This window comes from Frankliniella occidentalis, unplaced genomic scaffold, assembly GCF_000697945.3.
Source record: "Frankliniella occidentalis isolate FOCC.00 unplaced genomic scaffold, Focc_3.1 Scaffold45, whole genome shotgun sequence".
NCBI lineage: Eukaryota > Metazoa > Arthropoda > Insecta > Thysanoptera > Thripidae > Frankliniella > Frankliniella occidentalis.
In genome coordinates, this window is record NW_026267175.1 from 506,945 (window position 1) to 523,089 (window position 16,145).

The 16,145-nt window shown below is 57.8% G+C and overlaps 1 protein-coding gene across 1 annotated transcript in view; it reads right to left on the bottom strand.

Moving 5' to 3' along the window:
• LOC113208972 (protein dachsous) overlaps positions 1-16,091 on the bottom strand; it is a 127,223-nt gene extending 111,132 nt beyond the window's left edge. Inside the window, exon 1 of the mRNA XM_052266995.1 lies at positions 15,649-16,091. The gene's annotated coding sequence lies outside the window, so the exon portion shown is untranslated. The remainder of the gene's footprint in view (positions 1-15,648) is intronic.
• Between the last annotated feature and the right edge of the window lie 54 nt (positions 16,092-16,145).

A 16,145-nucleotide genomic window follows, 5' to 3' on the forward strand; every position in this document is an offset into this window, starting at 1 on the left:
TCGTACGCTCTCTTATTCTATTATAACTGCTTGTCTCGCGTGGGTCAAGGGTGGAAGAGCTCGCCGCCGATAGTGTTAATAAATGATGCCCTGGGTCCCCCCGCGGGTTCAGAGCGCCGGGGTCAGACAATCTCCTGCACCTCTTATTTTTATTCTTACATTATTATTAATAATTGTGTTGCAGCCGCTGCAGGCCGCACTGCTCGCTCAGTGCGGATTAGCGTCAGAAAATCCCCCCCGACGCGAACGGATCGGCGTGGGTTCGACAGTCGGCCGCTCGCGCCGCCCACCTGCTGGAGCGTGCTGGAGCCTCCAGCCCTAAGACTCAATAGCACGGCCCGCCGCTGACGTCCGCTCATTGATTCCGACATCATAAAGTCCACCAGATTACACTCTGCGACGCACGTAAGAGCACACAAGACAGGCCTCGGCGCACAAAAGCTCCAAACAAGTAGAACGGGACAGCTCCAAAAAGAGGGGGCACTTGGAGATTTTGAAGATATTGGCAATATTAAAATTGTTAAAAACAACTCTAACCTATGCAAAACACAAAAACTCCAAGTAACGCAAACAAAAAGAAGATGCTAAAAAAAAGATACTATTATTTGTTTTGTTTCCGGTTGTAACAAAATAGTTGGCAGTGGCTATAGTAGCGAAACTGTTTCGCTACGGAGGTCACAACAAGAGCTCTGCAAAAGTTGTAATAACTCAACAAACGAACAAAAATGTCAGCAAACTTTTTTTTGCTGTTTTAGAAATCGCTCTTTTTTGAGCGTGAAGGAGAAATAGAGAAATATACATGGCAGCGTAATGTAGATTTTGTACTTAATGAAGCACTCCTGGCAGCGCGACAATGAGAGAAGAGGGGCCTAAGTGACTCGCGGTTCTAATGACGCGCCGTGAATTTCAATCGGCCAGGGCCCCGTCCGCCATTAAGAGACACGTAATGACATAGACCGCCACACGGCGTCCGCGGCGTCCATTGGACCCCGCGGGATCCCGAAGTGGCGCGCCGCGCGGCGTGACGTCTGCGTAGGAGAAAGAAAAAGCTCGGCGGGCGCGGGTCTCTGTTCCACCTTCGGTCTGCTGGTCCGGACCGACCAGGGCCAACTGATAAATCGTCGCAAACTATAGCGGCGGCCGGCGCGGCCTGGCCGCGGCAACGCGTTGAGCCAAATCGAACGGAAGAGGGAGCACAAATAAGTGACAGCGAGCATTTGCACTCCGCGCCCGGGCGAGAGCCAAAGCGGTGAAACACGACTATTTGCAACATGCGCGACTAAGTGTCAGAAATGCAGGGGTTGCATCAACAAGTTGTGACGTTTCGTTTCGGTTTAGAGTACTTTTTATGCGCACAAGGTCCTGGCAAATACAGTCTACGAAGAAATAACGAAGGGCTATAAAAATTGTGGGCGCATCCCGTGGACGCTTAAGAGTTTCCTGCGCGTTTTCCAGTCGACCTTGCCGTCCCTGTCACCACCTGAGAATGCCACCCCGAGTGTTCCCACCATGGTTGAGCTTTTGCGATACGTATCTGAGCGAGCTTGTTGCGATAAGTAAATCATAACGGAGAGGGGATGGGGGAGGCGGAAGGCAAAGGAGGGGGGCATGCACACGTTATTTACTCGACTGGCTACGACTGGGATAATATATCATCCGCATGTGCTATCAGATCTTTATGGCTATTTTCAAACACTCGTTTTAATGCACCTGCGCTCTCCACTAGCTTGCAATACCTCAAAGGCCACATACAAATTGATAATGTTATTACGGGGGTCTTGGGGGGGGGGGGGGAGACGGCAAAGCAGGGGAGGGATGGGGAATGGAGAAGGAAGGGGTGAGGAGATTCCTGCTGCACCCCAGGGAAATGTCTTCTCGTTGGAAAGTTGAGTGAATATATGGTCGGCAAAAGTGAACACGATTTCAGCTGCACTTGGCACAGGACAACGCTGTCCCCAACGTAATCAGTGCATAAATTTCGCGAAAAGTTATGGCTCTGGTTACACCATGTTGAAAAAAAGACAATCATGGACACTTACAGGGAAGTAATTAGTTCCCTTTCGGAAATTTGGAAGTTAAACATGATGTTGAACACCCCCGACAATCCAACAGTACGGCGTTCTTTGCATCAGAACAAAGACAGTAAGCCGGTACAGTAAATAAGGGCAGAAAGTTGTAGGCGACTTTGTGGGTGGGCCAGCCGGCAGATCTGGAAGGCATCATATGTTTGATCCGATTAGAAACAAAAGCTTTTACAATGTCAAACTTGGGAAGTCACTCACGCAAATGCAGACGAGAATGCGGCACAAAAATGAGATAAAAACAAGCCCCACTTATTTTCCCCACAGCAGCAGAGTGACTAGGCCGGTCAGTGAGGCGAGTGGCAACAGGGCTGGGCAGCGGACGGGCGGGGCGGGCGGACGGACGCAGAGGCTGGATAGACTCCAGGTGGCTCTGGACTGGACGACTCGAGGGAACTGGAGGGAACTGGAGGGGCGGCATAATAATATAGCAAAGTGTTCGCCCCGCTCGGCTGACCTGCTCTGGACTGCCGCGCCGGCCGGGACCCAACCGCACCACCACCGCCCGGCGCAGCCCGGCCACACGGACGGGACGGACCTCCGCATTTTTCGTCCGCGATCAACACGGCATGAATACATAAAACAATATACATCGAAGGGCAGCAGCAGCGGCGGGCGCGGCAAGAAGAAGAAGAAGAAGAAGAAGAAGAAGAAATCTGCAACAGCCAGGGCACGGAGAAGGGCAGCATGCGTGGGCGGATCGCACTGCCCAAAATGAGATCCACTCTACACGCTAATTGTAATCCGATTACTGCTGCACCAGCAGCAGCTCCGGTCTTCCCTTGGTCTTCCCCGAGCGCCTCCGCATGACCTCGCGCACAACGGTGAGCGGCGGCGGCGGCCCCGCGGCCAGCACACCCAGAGCTCCCTTCGGTTTTATGACATGGCATAGCGCGGCCAGCACCGCCGCCGCCGCGCAGAGCAGCAAGCATCAGAAACTGCTGAGCTGTGCAGGAGAATGAATCCTGTGATGCGTTTTAATCCGAGAGGGGCGCCAACCGAGTGCGCGCCCCGCCGCAGGGGGTCGGGGGGTGGGGCGGTACACTGTGAGGCAGTGCCGCTGCGCCAAAGTCAGGTTGGTTCTTTCCCAAGTCTGGTGCATCTTATTTTTGAAGCTATGCGGCGGATTGAGAGCCAAATAATGCCAAATTACAGGAAGTAGACGTAAAATTCTGTATGCTGACTCTAACTTCCTCATTTTCGCGCGAGTAAAGAGCTTGCCCCCGCCACCGTCCGCTCTCAAGAGCGTCCATATCATTCTCTGTCTGTCTGTCTGTCTGTCTGTCTGTCTGTCTGTCTGTCTGTCTGTCTGTCTGTCTCTCACACACACACACACACACGCACGAGAGGCACTGCTGTGCGCGGTACATGGCACGATGCACGACCGGTATGTATGTTGTACGTACCGTACCGCGGCACCGGTCCACACAAACAGCCCGCCGGAGCACGGGTGGCGCCCGGCCGGCAGCCCCGCGCTAGCCCCGCGGCCCCGCGGGCGGGGAGGCCCCAGCCTGGCCTCGCACTGAAGGTCGCGGCCCCGGGCCCGCCGCCCACGGCCACCCCCGCGGTCCAACTCGGAACCCGCGTCATGGTCATGAAGACCAGGGGTCGGCAACGGCCAGGAGGGAGGTAGGGCTTGCGGAACCCCCCTTCCCGCCCCTTTCCAATGTTTACCGCCACCACCTAACCTGCAGAGCCGCCGCGGAACTGAGTGTTGTTTGAATACAAGTTTTAAAAGCAATTGAACATAATTTGGCGAAACCAACTTGTTTATGTGAACTTGAATAACTAAGGATCTTAATACACGATTATGTATGATAAATCACAAAAACAAAGTCACGAAATAGCCCGTTCGACGCACAACCTATTTGGGGTTATCTACTGTATGAGAACAACACAATGGTTTAGGAAACAGTCTGGAAATATCGTCGCACAAAGATTTGAAGTGGTCATTACTTACATCGACAAGCTTCTTCTTGATTTACAAACAAATAGTTTCTTTCTCAGCACTCGCTGCACGGCAAGAGCCGATGGAGCGGAGCGCGACTAGCTACGGCACGGCTCGGCCAGAGCTATTCGCAGTCAGAACTGCGAATAGCCACCTGCAGCGCCGTCGGCTGCTTTGGCATCCAGCGAGTGCTGTGGGGTATATTTTGAAGATCCGTAGTTATTCAAGTTCACCAAAAGAAGTTGCCAAATCATGTGCAATATTTTTTACACTTGCACTCAAACGCCAGTCATAGGCGGATCTTGAGGTTAGGGGGCGGGCGGTAAGCAGTGGAAGGCGGCGGGAAAGGGGGGGGGGAGTGCAACAGCCAGGAAAGGGAATGCCCGTTACAAGCACTGTCCGAAATACCAACTAATGAATAGCCAATGTTACCAGCTAATACACATTCGGTTACAAGTTGCTCAGTGCAAGACTGATCATAGGTACAGTAAACGGTAAACTACACAAAAGTCACGCCGATTTCAAATTGTTTTTTATTGCTATTTTCGTGCAGAGAGAAGTAATCCCACAAAACTCTTTCTATCCAACTAACGAATCCACTTTGACTGTCAGTCCAGCCGGCGATACCGAACACCGTTTTGGGTGGCCGATGGCGGCCTGCGCCGCGGGTCGCGGAACGGAGAAACGAATCGAGAGAGAAGGCAAAAAATATATAAAAAGAACCAACACCAAAAAACCTTCCTATTAGTGCGCTCCTTTCATTCGGAAACTGATGGGTCAATCCAACACGTTCGAAGCCGGAGCCGCGGCCGGGCAGTCCGGGGCGTCACCCGCGGTGAATTCGAACGTGAAATATTACGTGGATCCGGTCGCCAGCACGAAGTGGGGGGGGGGGGGGGCAGGGTACCAGCAGCGCCGCCGTGCCAAGCGCGCAGCCGGGGTGTAAACCTACTTTAGCACAGCCGGGTCGGCTGGGGGAAATGTTCACACCTCCCGACCGGCCGGAGCCTGCCGCAGCCGGCGGGGTCACTTTCGACTCGTATAACAGCGGCGCGGGGGTTCACTCTGGGGCTTCCTCTGGCGCTGACGAGCAAAAACTGGAAGCGGTGCGGCAGGGGCCTCGAGCCTTGCATCGCGTCGCCGGCGGCTTCCCCCCAGTATCTGATGCGTGCGTCGCGCTCATGCTCACGGGCTCCATCGGGAAGACCTACAGGAGGAGCCGCCCCCCTACAGAAGGCAGGAGGGAGGGTCACGAAGGTGTTTGCACCGTACAAAAAGGTTGACCCAAACCGCGACCAAACAGGTTACCCTACAAGGGGTTCAACGAGTTAACTTAACGAACCAACCTCGGGTTGTACCCTACAAGAAAGTACCCTACGGAAGGTTGGCCTATATACAAGAGGTTTTACTGTAAGAGATTTCCCCACAAAATGTCCCCATACAAAATGTCCCCATACAAAATGTCCCCCTTCAAAATGTAACCTTACCAAATGTTACCTTACAAAATGTTGCCCTATTCAAGATGTTACCCCACAAAGAGGTTTACCTACGGGTCAGCTGGACGCGCATACCAGCGGAGGGTGGCCCCGCGGACCCTCTCTCCCGGCGCGCCCCGCCCCGTCACGCGATGGGCGGGGGCCGCGGGACCCGCGGGGCCGCGCGAGGAACAGGTAAATTAATCGCCGCGGCCCCGAGTTAATCGCTCTCCTCCACATTTCCAACCGATTTTTCCGCGTGCCCGTCCAGAGGTCCGTCCGTCCCGCAGCGCGGCCCGGCTGACGTGTCCCCCATAAAACATTTCGCGCGCGCAGCGCATAACGATATCACACCAGAGGTCCCTATAGTAGTATAGAGTCGTAGTAGAGTTTCCCCTCCCCGGAAAACGTAGGTGGAGTTGGGTCGGAGGAGAGCGGCGCGCGTAAGTGCACGACATTAGCATAGACCAGCCGGGCCGGTCAATCACGGCCTCGCGAGCACGAGTGTGTGTGTGTGTGTGTGTGTGTGCGTGTGTGTGTGTGTGTACATGTGTGTGCGCAGCCCTGGGCCCACATACAACAGCCGAGTGTGCCTCGCGGGGTGCAACACACCAACGCCATCTGCCGGCGTGCCCCGCGTGCGCCTATTATACAACATCAACAACAACAACAACAACACTTTGATGTAGACATAAAGTTGCTGCAGGTGTCGAGGAGGTCAGGTTATCCGCGCGTCTCCTCCTCGGGTGCACCTTTGCGCACACACATGTGGTACACAGACAGACATGACATAGGTGCCTCGACGGCGCTCCGCCACGCCACGCCACGCCAGGCCGCGCCAGACGTCGCCGTGAAGGCAGGAATTTTCTTCATCCCGGGGTGAAAGGTTCTGGGGCGGGGCGGCGCGGAGGGCGGGGCGGAGCGGGGCGGCCTAAAGGGTGGCGCCACTGCGGCCAGGCGCCACATTATCACTTTCGTGTGAAGGGCGGCCCGGTGCGGCGGCCGGGTCAGCCCGCCCCTCCTGGAAGCACGCACGCGCACGCACGCACGCACGCACGCAAGCAGCGTACGCAACGTACACAGGTGCACAACGATACGGAGGGTGGCCCATCGGCGCCGTTCTTCCGTCTGGTTTATACTGTCAGGTCACGAATGCAGGCCTCCTGTCGGCTGAGGCCCCGTGTGAGTATGCAACCCGTCCGCACGGCTGCATCTGGTGCAGTATGACCCCTTACTCTCCACCCAGACGGGAGAACGGCTTCGATGGGCCACTCTCCCTGTGTGTGCCACACAACTTTTGTTTCACGTTTTATCGAGCAGCCACTGTTCATGCGGAGGTCGATGCACGAGCTGTTTCTCTCCACAGTGTCGCTGCGCGCGGCTGCCGCGGCGCCCCGGGGGGCTGTGCGCGGCCGTGCCCGGCTGTGCCGCCGCACGGGTCCGCGGCAGACGCGAGGGCGGCCTGGACTAGGAGCGCGCGGCAAGGTCGAAGAGCCGGGGGGCCGGGGGCCTCGACGTAGGCAGACGAGAGAAGGTGGAGCAAATAAACCGAGTAAAATATCATTGCTCGGAGCGGCTGGCGGCCGCTCGGGCGGCTCTCTTCTTGTTTGAGGCACGACGCCGCCGCCCACGGCCCACGGCCGAGGGCGCTGAGGGACGGGCCCTTGTAGGTCCCTGCCCCTGGGCCCGGGCCCGGACCCCTACCCGCTATATAGGCTATGCGGCGGGCAGGCAAACGGGCGGGCGGGCAGGCGAGCAGCCAGGCAGGCAGGCGGGCTAGACCCGAGCCGGGCGAGGAGCAGGCAGCCTGGGCAGCCAGGGCCGGGCCACAGGGCCGCTGGCCCACAGCATGCAACGCCGGCCCGGCGAAGAATGCGTGCGGGGAGGGGAGGAGGGGGGGAGGGCACAGGTAAGACGGGAGGAGGGGAGGGGTGTAGACAGGGAGGCTCAGGTGGAGGCTCGACTGATGGACTGCGGAACAGCCGGCCGGCCGCCGGACAGACGGGCTGGCGGGCAGCCGGGCCGACCAAGCAGGCAGACGCACGGGCAGCAGGACAGGCTGATGGCAAGACCGGACAGAAATTTTTTGTTTTCGATCAGCGGAGAGCGAGAGAGCGAGAGAAGGAGTGCAAGAGGGAGGACAGCATCGATTTGTTTCATCTGATTTCAGGCAGCAGTCGAGGAAAAGTTTATTGTTGCGGGTAAAATTATTTCTCTCACCGCGGGAACAGGTCAGGAATTTGCGATCAAAGGAATTCGATGGGAATCTTATATACAGCGCCGACATTTTTATCCGCACCATAGTCTCTCATTTTGACCCGCAACTTTTGCTGTCCTGCATTTAATTTTTTATTTATTTTTTTCGGTTGCGCGAGTGTGTTGTGAGGCTGGACCCGCACAGTCCGGCTGCTGACCGACCCGGCCGCTGGTCTAGTCCACGCCACGCCCGGCCACGCCACGCCCAGCCGGCTCCTTTATAGGTCGATTTCACGCTGGGTTTGACAATGGCGGCTGGCGCCGGGGCGGGCCCGGCCACCAGGACCGGGCTCTGAACAGACACATTGACTTTGTGGTCATTACCCGACGCCCCGGCCTGCAATCGTCTCCTTCCGTCCAGGACCGACCGGGACACACCCCGGCGGGGTCGCCCTGGCGCCACCCGGGCCAGAGCGGCGGCCAGCGGCGGCCAGCATCCTCCTGGAGCCCCCTTGTCATTAGGGGGGCCCGGGGGACGCCGCGCGCGCCGAGGGCGCCGCCGAGTCCACGGGCCGCGTCAGCCTCATTACCAGACCCGACCCGGAAAGGATTCATTTTCGGACCGACATAAAAGAATAAATATAGTAAACAACGAAAATGGCCAACGACGCGCGCGCGGTCCTTTTGGTGTGCGGCCCAGCCGCTGCTGTCCTGTCCGGCGGACAGCACCCAGGAAACGTCAATAAATGGGAGACTTAATCATCGGCTCGGATTTCAAGGAGGTCGGACGATGACGCATTCCTCATAGCACCAAAGGCGCGCGGAGCGTGGCGGGGCGGAGTGGGGCGTGGCGTGGCGGGGCGGGTGAAATCCGATAAGGCGGGGGAAGGGAAGGGGCGAGCGAGCGGCCCGTCAAATGAGGCTGACACCTCCGGGATGGGACCACGACGCCGCGCAACGCCGCCACCGCCGCCAGCCACCCGGCGACCGCCGCCGCCGCCGTGCCGCAGTTTGCGGAGCAAATTTAATCGCTGTGCCGTGAGGGGTGGTCTGGCCTGGCCTAGCCAGCCGTGTGCACGCCGCCGAGCGCACGCACAAGGACACCACCACCGGCCCCGCCGCCGTGTTCCTACAAATTGCAACAAGATTGCTTCGGTGCTCTTCCCGTTATTCGCGCGGGAGCGGGCGCACGAGGAGCCGGTGCTGCCAGAGCTGGTGGTGCTAGTGCTGCTGCTAGTGCTTGTGCTGCTAGTGCTGATGCTGGTGTTGCTTGTGCTGCAGCTGGTGCTGCTTGTGCTGCTTGTGCTGCTTGTGCTGCTAGTGCTGCTGGTGCTGCTGGTGCTGCTGGTGCTGGTGCTGCTAGTGGTGCTGGTGCTGCTGGCGCTGTTCATAAGTCCTCCCCAAAGTTTCAGCACGCATTCCACCCAACGGCGGCGACGCACAATAAAGTAAGTGCCCTGCCCCGCCCCGCCACTCCCCGGGCCTATCCTATCGGCCAGTCATCGCGGGGTGGCCTAGCCTCCTGTGGGTGTGAGCCGGGCTGCTCGTCTTGCTCGTCTGCGAGGCCGGCGTTGCCAAACAGAACGGGCGCGCGGGGCGGGGCTCTACTCGCCCGGTGGGACCCACCGCGTCATGTTGCTTTATTAGGGCCAGGGCGGCGAGAGGATGGATAGGGCACTCCAGGCCAACATGAGAAATAAAAATAAAAAGAAGAACAAACTCGCTGGATCTGCTTCCGTTGCCGAGCGCGTGTATGAGAAATAGCCAGGGAATTCCGCTGACGATCGGAACCTAAAAGATGAAAAGCACGACTGCTTTATCTGTTTCCTTCTGAACGCTGATTGGCCCACGACGATGAGCGTTTCCGTGCACAACACACCGCGACTCGCAGGTGACGACAGCCCCGTCGCGTTCACGCGGGCCCCCGAGAGCCTATCGGTCCGAGCACAGCCGGGGCACACCACTCAGCGCAGCGGCTATCTCCTCACTCACTGGGAGCTGTTTCGGTACGTCACGATTTCTTTTAATACGAGAATACTTAGATTGGGAATTATTAATTACAGTTTGTCTGCTGCCGCTGCTGCTGTTGCTGCGGCCCGGCCATGCCGTACCTGATTGAGTTTTCTGATGGGACCGCCTCCTCGACTTCAATCGACTCGTGATCGCAGCCCCCCCCCCCTTTCCCCCCCAATCCTCCACAGCTGGCTGCTGACCAACCACGGGTGGTTAATTGTGCATCCGCTTCGCTCGCCGGACCAGTCCCCCCCCCCCTTTTCCCTGTCCCCTCTCTTCCCATAGCCCTTTTGCAGCCTCGAGCTATGCAGTGACCAGGCCGGGCGCCACCCCGTGGTATCGCTTACACTGCGAAAAACACATTTGTATTCGAACAAAACTGCATTAATGTGCGGATCGTGCAGACGATAAGAAAGCAGCAACAATAGCAGGTGTCGACGAGGTCCACTGAGGCAAAAGTGGCGGCCTATGGGGAACACAAGCCCTTTGCGGTTGGCAGCTGTTGTGCGAATACTGGCAAAACGGATCAATTACAAAATCCCGCTACAGAATCTCGTCCCTTCCATTATTTTCTGAAAAGAAATAATAAAAAGATGTTACCTCCCGCCACGCAAACTTGCAAAATAGCCTAGCGGTCTAGTCTGCCTCCATACTTTGCGATGCAGCAGCGCAGATCAGTGTAACATGTACGCAGATACCCATCGCGGCCAGCGCATGCGGCGAGCCCAGGCCCCGGCTCTCCACTGCCTTGCAACATTTTGCGAAATGAGCCCCAATCTTTTTGCCGGCCGCGCCACAGCCTTCTCTAACTAGTGGGGCTTGCGGAGCCGCTAATATATCGTGCAGTAGATAAAGCTGTTCTCTCTTTTTATCCAACCACACACACACACACACACGCGCGCGCACGCACGCACACTTTTTTTTCTTTTACTTTTCAATCACCTTGTGATGTTTCGATCACGTGGATACAGTGAAATCGAAGAAGGAAAATCGTGTTGCGTCGGATGACTCGGCATGTGTGCGTGTGTGTGCGTGTGTGTGTTCCCATGGCGGCCTCATGGCCTGTTGCCTCATGACACCCGGTCCCTTTAAAGGATCGCCACACCCTCTCACTGGAAATCAATTAATGCGGCGTTACTCCACACGCCAGGGGCGGGGCGGAGCGGGGTCGGGCGGGGCGTCGCATTCCGTGGACTTGGAGATGCGCGCTGCTACTGCTGCTCCTGGTGCTCCAGGACCACGAACCGTCGTCGTCCCCGCCGCTTCCACTCGATGCCACCACTCGACCGGCGCTATGCTCACCCCGCAATAACATCAGAGAGCAAAAGCAAGCGAGGATGCATTCCTCCTACTGCGAGGAGAAAAGGTTTTCACCGTGAAGCAGCAGCTAGCAGCAAGTAGTGGCGGCGCAGAAGGTCGAGTCGAAAGTGCTGTTCGATGACAATGGTGGGAAGCACCACCCTCGCCACGCAGCGCCACGCCACGCCGCGCACACAGGCGCCACGTCGCGGAGCAGCGCGCGCGCCACGCCGTGTCACATGCCGGACTCATTCACCATTTCTCTTTTAAAAGTGCTCGGCTCCACACAGCGAGCGTGGCGTGGCGCCCTCGCCGCGATTCATTAGCAAAAAGCGGAACGACAGGTCACTTTTATCTCGCTTCCTCACCAACATTTCAATGCTCTTATCGAATTCGAAGAATGTGTGCTTTAATTGTGCTTCTTTTATTTCATCTGCTAAAAAGAAAGAAGGTGTAGAAAAGGGGCCCTGCGCGGGGCGAGGTGGCCGACGACGGCTGTATTTGAACCCCGGGTCACCGCTTTATCTGGCACCTCAGCCCACATCTGCGGCACATCTGCTCACACCTGACGCTCGTTTGTCTGTTGCGCGCACGCATCGCGGCTATGACCTATCAAGAGGGCGTTTGTGTTGCGGTTGCGTAACGAGTCGTTAGCGCCTTCAATCAGCGCCGCCGCGCCCCGCCCCGCCCCGCCCTCCACGCCCCGACCTCGCGCACTCCGCTGCACCCTGGTGGTGTTTGTTCGTGAGCGCACGCACTCACACATACACACACACACACAAACACAACTGCAAACTGTGTCGGTCGCTCTTTTGATTGATTGGTTGTCGCCCCATGTTCCGCTTTGCTAACAGTTCCCGCCGCCCCATCTCACTCTCCCCCACAAGAGACACGACGACGACGACTGTAAGTGCAACGGAGCCACTTACTCGACAAGTTTCACTACCAAAGTGGTTCTGCTACTCCGAAAGAAGCTGCTGCTGTGGAGCAACAGAAATATAAGTACGAGTAGTCATGTTAAAATAGACCATTACAAAAAATATGCTGTATTTTTGGAACGATGGGGAAAGCGAAGATTAATCGTGGAAATAAAGAAGCTGAAGCCGACCAAGTATAAGTACGTGTACTGAGCTGTAATGGGGAGACTGTCACGTTGGTTTAGTCGGCCCGGGCGCGTACGTTAGCGAGCGCACGAGGGGATGGCGCGGGTGGGAGTGCGACAGAGACCGGCGTCATGAGTCATTAGACGAGCAGAGAGGGGTCGCGGCCAGAGGCGAACATCGCGGCGGGGGGAGACAAGCTGGCCGTCACTGTCTCCAGGGGCTGTACTCGGGCGGCCTTTGTCTCCAAGCGCAGTCCAGCGAGGGGCTCCGGTGGGCTCCAGGCCGCTCCAGGCCGCTCCGGACGGCTCCAGGCGCAGGCGCGCACGTCGCCTCCTCCCTGCTCCGCCCCGGAGCAGCCCGGAGATGGGCGAGAGGGGGCGGGGGGCACAAGGTGCAGCAGGCGCTGCGCCGCAGGCTGCAAAGCCCCAGGAGCCGCTGTTCCATTGCACCTCATTGGACCTCGCGGGGCGGTGGTGCCGCTGCTGCACCGCGACTTGAGAGAGTGAGAGAGTAAGGCAGAGAGAGAGAGAGAGAGAGAGAGAGAGAATGTGTACTTCCAGCAGCATAATAACGCCACGGCCCTTTTTACTGAGCGGGGCGGCAGGAAAAAAAATACCACGCGACTACCGAAAATATGCATTATACGAGTGTCTCGCCACGCCGGCTACGCCCCTCACCCCCGCTCCGCCACGCTCTGCCACGCCACAGCAGACGGGCTGCTGATTACGCCGTGAAAACACCGGCCGCATGGCTGAGCCCCATTTCACGCTCAGCGTGCGTGCGAAGTGCACCCAGAAAAATCGTTTCTTGTTTCTAGTAGATTTTTTCCTTGCTTCAAGTAGTGAACGCTGACACAAGATCAAAAATTTACTATTGAAATAAGCTGATATTTTCTTTCGAATAAGAGAAAAATCTTATATCAATGACAACATTATTGCCTTATTTCAATGGTGAATTTCATCTTGTGTCAACGTGCACTTGAATCAAGAAACTTGAGCAAGAGATGACAGCAAGAGATGACTTGAGAGACGGGCGGGGGCAACGGAAAGGAGTAGTAGTTTGGATGGGACAAAATAATAAAGTTAAAGAAGAGTGGGCATAACTGACACACTCGTATACGCGTCGCGGGTGGGTAAAGTTCACCCCTCCTCGGTCAGTCGGTCGGTGGTGACACGCGCGACATTTCGGCCCCGCTGGCGTCGGGTCCACAACGCCCCTCCGACATAAATTATTTCCGTAATCAGAATGGGATGGCCTATCTATGGTGATGCATTAGGACTCACACTAAAAGCACCTCCCCACGCCGCCCCATTTAACTCTCTCTGCCCCCCCCCCCCTGCCCTCTCTTTCTAATCGCCCCCCTCCCCTCACTCCCCCGGGTCGCCCGCCGCCGCGCCCCGCCCCCCTCACGCTGGGTGTGACAATGTGACAAAAAGAATGCGCTTGGAGTAAAAGAGGAACGTTTTGTGTATTTTTTTTTAACCAGGGAGACGAAGCAGACGGCCCAGTGATTCTCCACAATGACGGGCTGATCTCTGCTGCCCCGCCCCGGCCAGCTGATCGACAGCACCATGGCGGAAAATAGGGGGATTTCACGCACCCTTGCCGATAGCGCAAGTGTGTTTGGGCGTGCGTGTATGTGTGTGAGAGAGAGAGAGAGGGAGACAGAGAGAGAGAGAGAGCGTGTGGGTGTGTGCGTGAGCTTTCCAGCCATTACACCCTGTTCCCATTACCTCAACCAGACATTACCCACAGCGAAGTCCCATGCTCCTCCGCCTCGTCTCGGTCCGAGGGCGAGCGACCAGGCGGGGGCACGCACTCACAAAACTTTTCGTCGCCATGAGAAAAAGTACACAAGCCTGCCTAAAAATAAGAAGCTGATACCTTTGCATAAACTAAATACAAGCTGACCCAATGATCGTCAATAGACACACAGCGGAGGCGGGGTGTTCAACGCCGTGTGCTTTTCTCTGGTTATACTGTACCGGATGCAGGCGTGCAGACGGGTTGCATACCCGCACGGGGCCGTAAAGCGCCGTGGTGACAGTCGGTAGGCAAGCCCGTGCCCGCATGCCTGCATGCGGTACCGGTACAGTATAGCCGGAAAGGGGCACGGCTCCCCATTTCCCAGTTGAGCATCGACGCACATGATGGGGGACATGGGGTGTCCAAGTGTAACTCTTTTCGAAGTTGAGACTAACGCCCTGCTGGTGGTGTAGCGGTGACGCTCTACGCACCGGGACCTTGCGAGTCTCGGGCGTCTCGAGCGGCCTGGTCTACGGCAAGCGGCTAGAGACCTCAACGCCCGACAGACGCGGAGCTGCGCAGAGCCCGTCCGTCCAAGGGGCTCCTAACGGCCGCCTGACGTTCGCATTCACATCGAGATGACACGGGGGGCGCACTCGGCCGGCGCTACTCTCCATTGGCGGCGCGACGCCTGTCACCGGATTTGCATGGCTTTCCTCCACTTCCAGAGACACTGACCGCGGCCCGCTCACGACCCAACCGGGAAGCGCTGACTGCTCCTCGCGCGCGGCCCCCGCGGCATCATCGCCGGCCGGGGCTAGGTGAGGTGAGATGGACGAAAGCATTCCAAAGTGCGCCATGTTAAGACATTTCTCACTCCCGGAGACCAGCCCGACGCCACTGCCCACGTCTGACATTAGCCCCCCCTGCGCCCCCCTTCTCCCCACCTCCTCCAGGCCCCCGCCGGGCCCCCGCCCCGCCCGCTGTCTAATGAGTTGTAATAAAGGAATGCAGGCAGGTCCGCGCCGCGCCACGCCGCGCCGGCCAGGCACCCTCGGCCCCGGCCCCCCGGCCCCTCCGCTCGGCGTAAAAGGTGTAATGATACGAGTCCTGCAAAAGCACGGCCACTGCTGCGGGGAGCGTCGCTAAGCCGCGCCTCGAGGGGCGGTCCCCCTCCTCGCCCGACCTGAGCTGAGCGCGACAGATTTGGGGGAATGACAGTCGAGCCGATCGCGGTCCAGTGGACTCGTCCCGTAGACCGTAGGCCGTGCCAGGGTTGTCTCGGTGTTGTTTCTTGCCCGACCAGCCTGGTCCAACGTCGTCCGTGGAGCTGAGTGGACTCGGAGTGAATTTCATGAAAAACTTTTAGGGCCGGCTGTTGGAGCAGGACGGCCCTCCCGGCCTCCCGGTCGGCCGGCCGGTTGACCAGTTGCCGTCCCGCCCCGCCCGACCAGATGCAGGCGTGGCGGGGTGGGGCGGGGCGGCGGCGCGGCTCAGCAGCTGGGCACGTTCGTTTGCTAAATCATTTTCCTTTTGTTTCTCTTTGCATGCGCTGCGCCGCATTGGCTGACCAGGAACCGCGGCAGGCACGTCTGTTCGAGGGAGGAGGGAGGGGGGGGGGAGGAATTTATTTATACGTCTAGCGAACATCCTCGGTCGGCCGAGCTGCTGCTGTCCCTCCCTTCGGAAAGGAATGGGACAGAATGAAATGGAATGGAATGCCCTCACCTCAAATAATCCCGCCCCGCCCCGCTTCTGCCCCGTCGTCGTGAGGATCCCGTACGCACCTTTGGATATCTTCGTTGACGCGCGTATGTTTGCGGACGCCTTGCGGCGGGCGTCCTGTGCCCGCTGGTGCTGCTCGATGCGAGGTAATCCAGAGCAAGGGTCTGCCGTATCCAGAACGCGCGCCTTCCCTCTCTCTCTCTCGCACACACACTCACTCACACGCGAGAGCCGTCAGAAAAATATCTCGTCGTTTGATTTCTCTCAGAGCACTTTCATTTCACTTCACTGCATCCTTGGGCACTTTTTAATATTTTTTTTGCACTCACTGCTGATGCACATACATCACACACACACTGCACTGGCACACATGTAATCCTCGTTAGTCCTGGGAGAGTCCTCGGGTGTCGCAGGTCCTTGTCGGGGCGGCGCTGAGGCGGCGCTTCGCGCTCGGGAGTGGCACGGGCCCGACCTGCACACGTGTGTTCGCGACGGAGGCCGCGCGGCAACTAAACCCAAACGCGACGCGCTCCGGCAACCGGGCGGGCGCGGGGGAGGG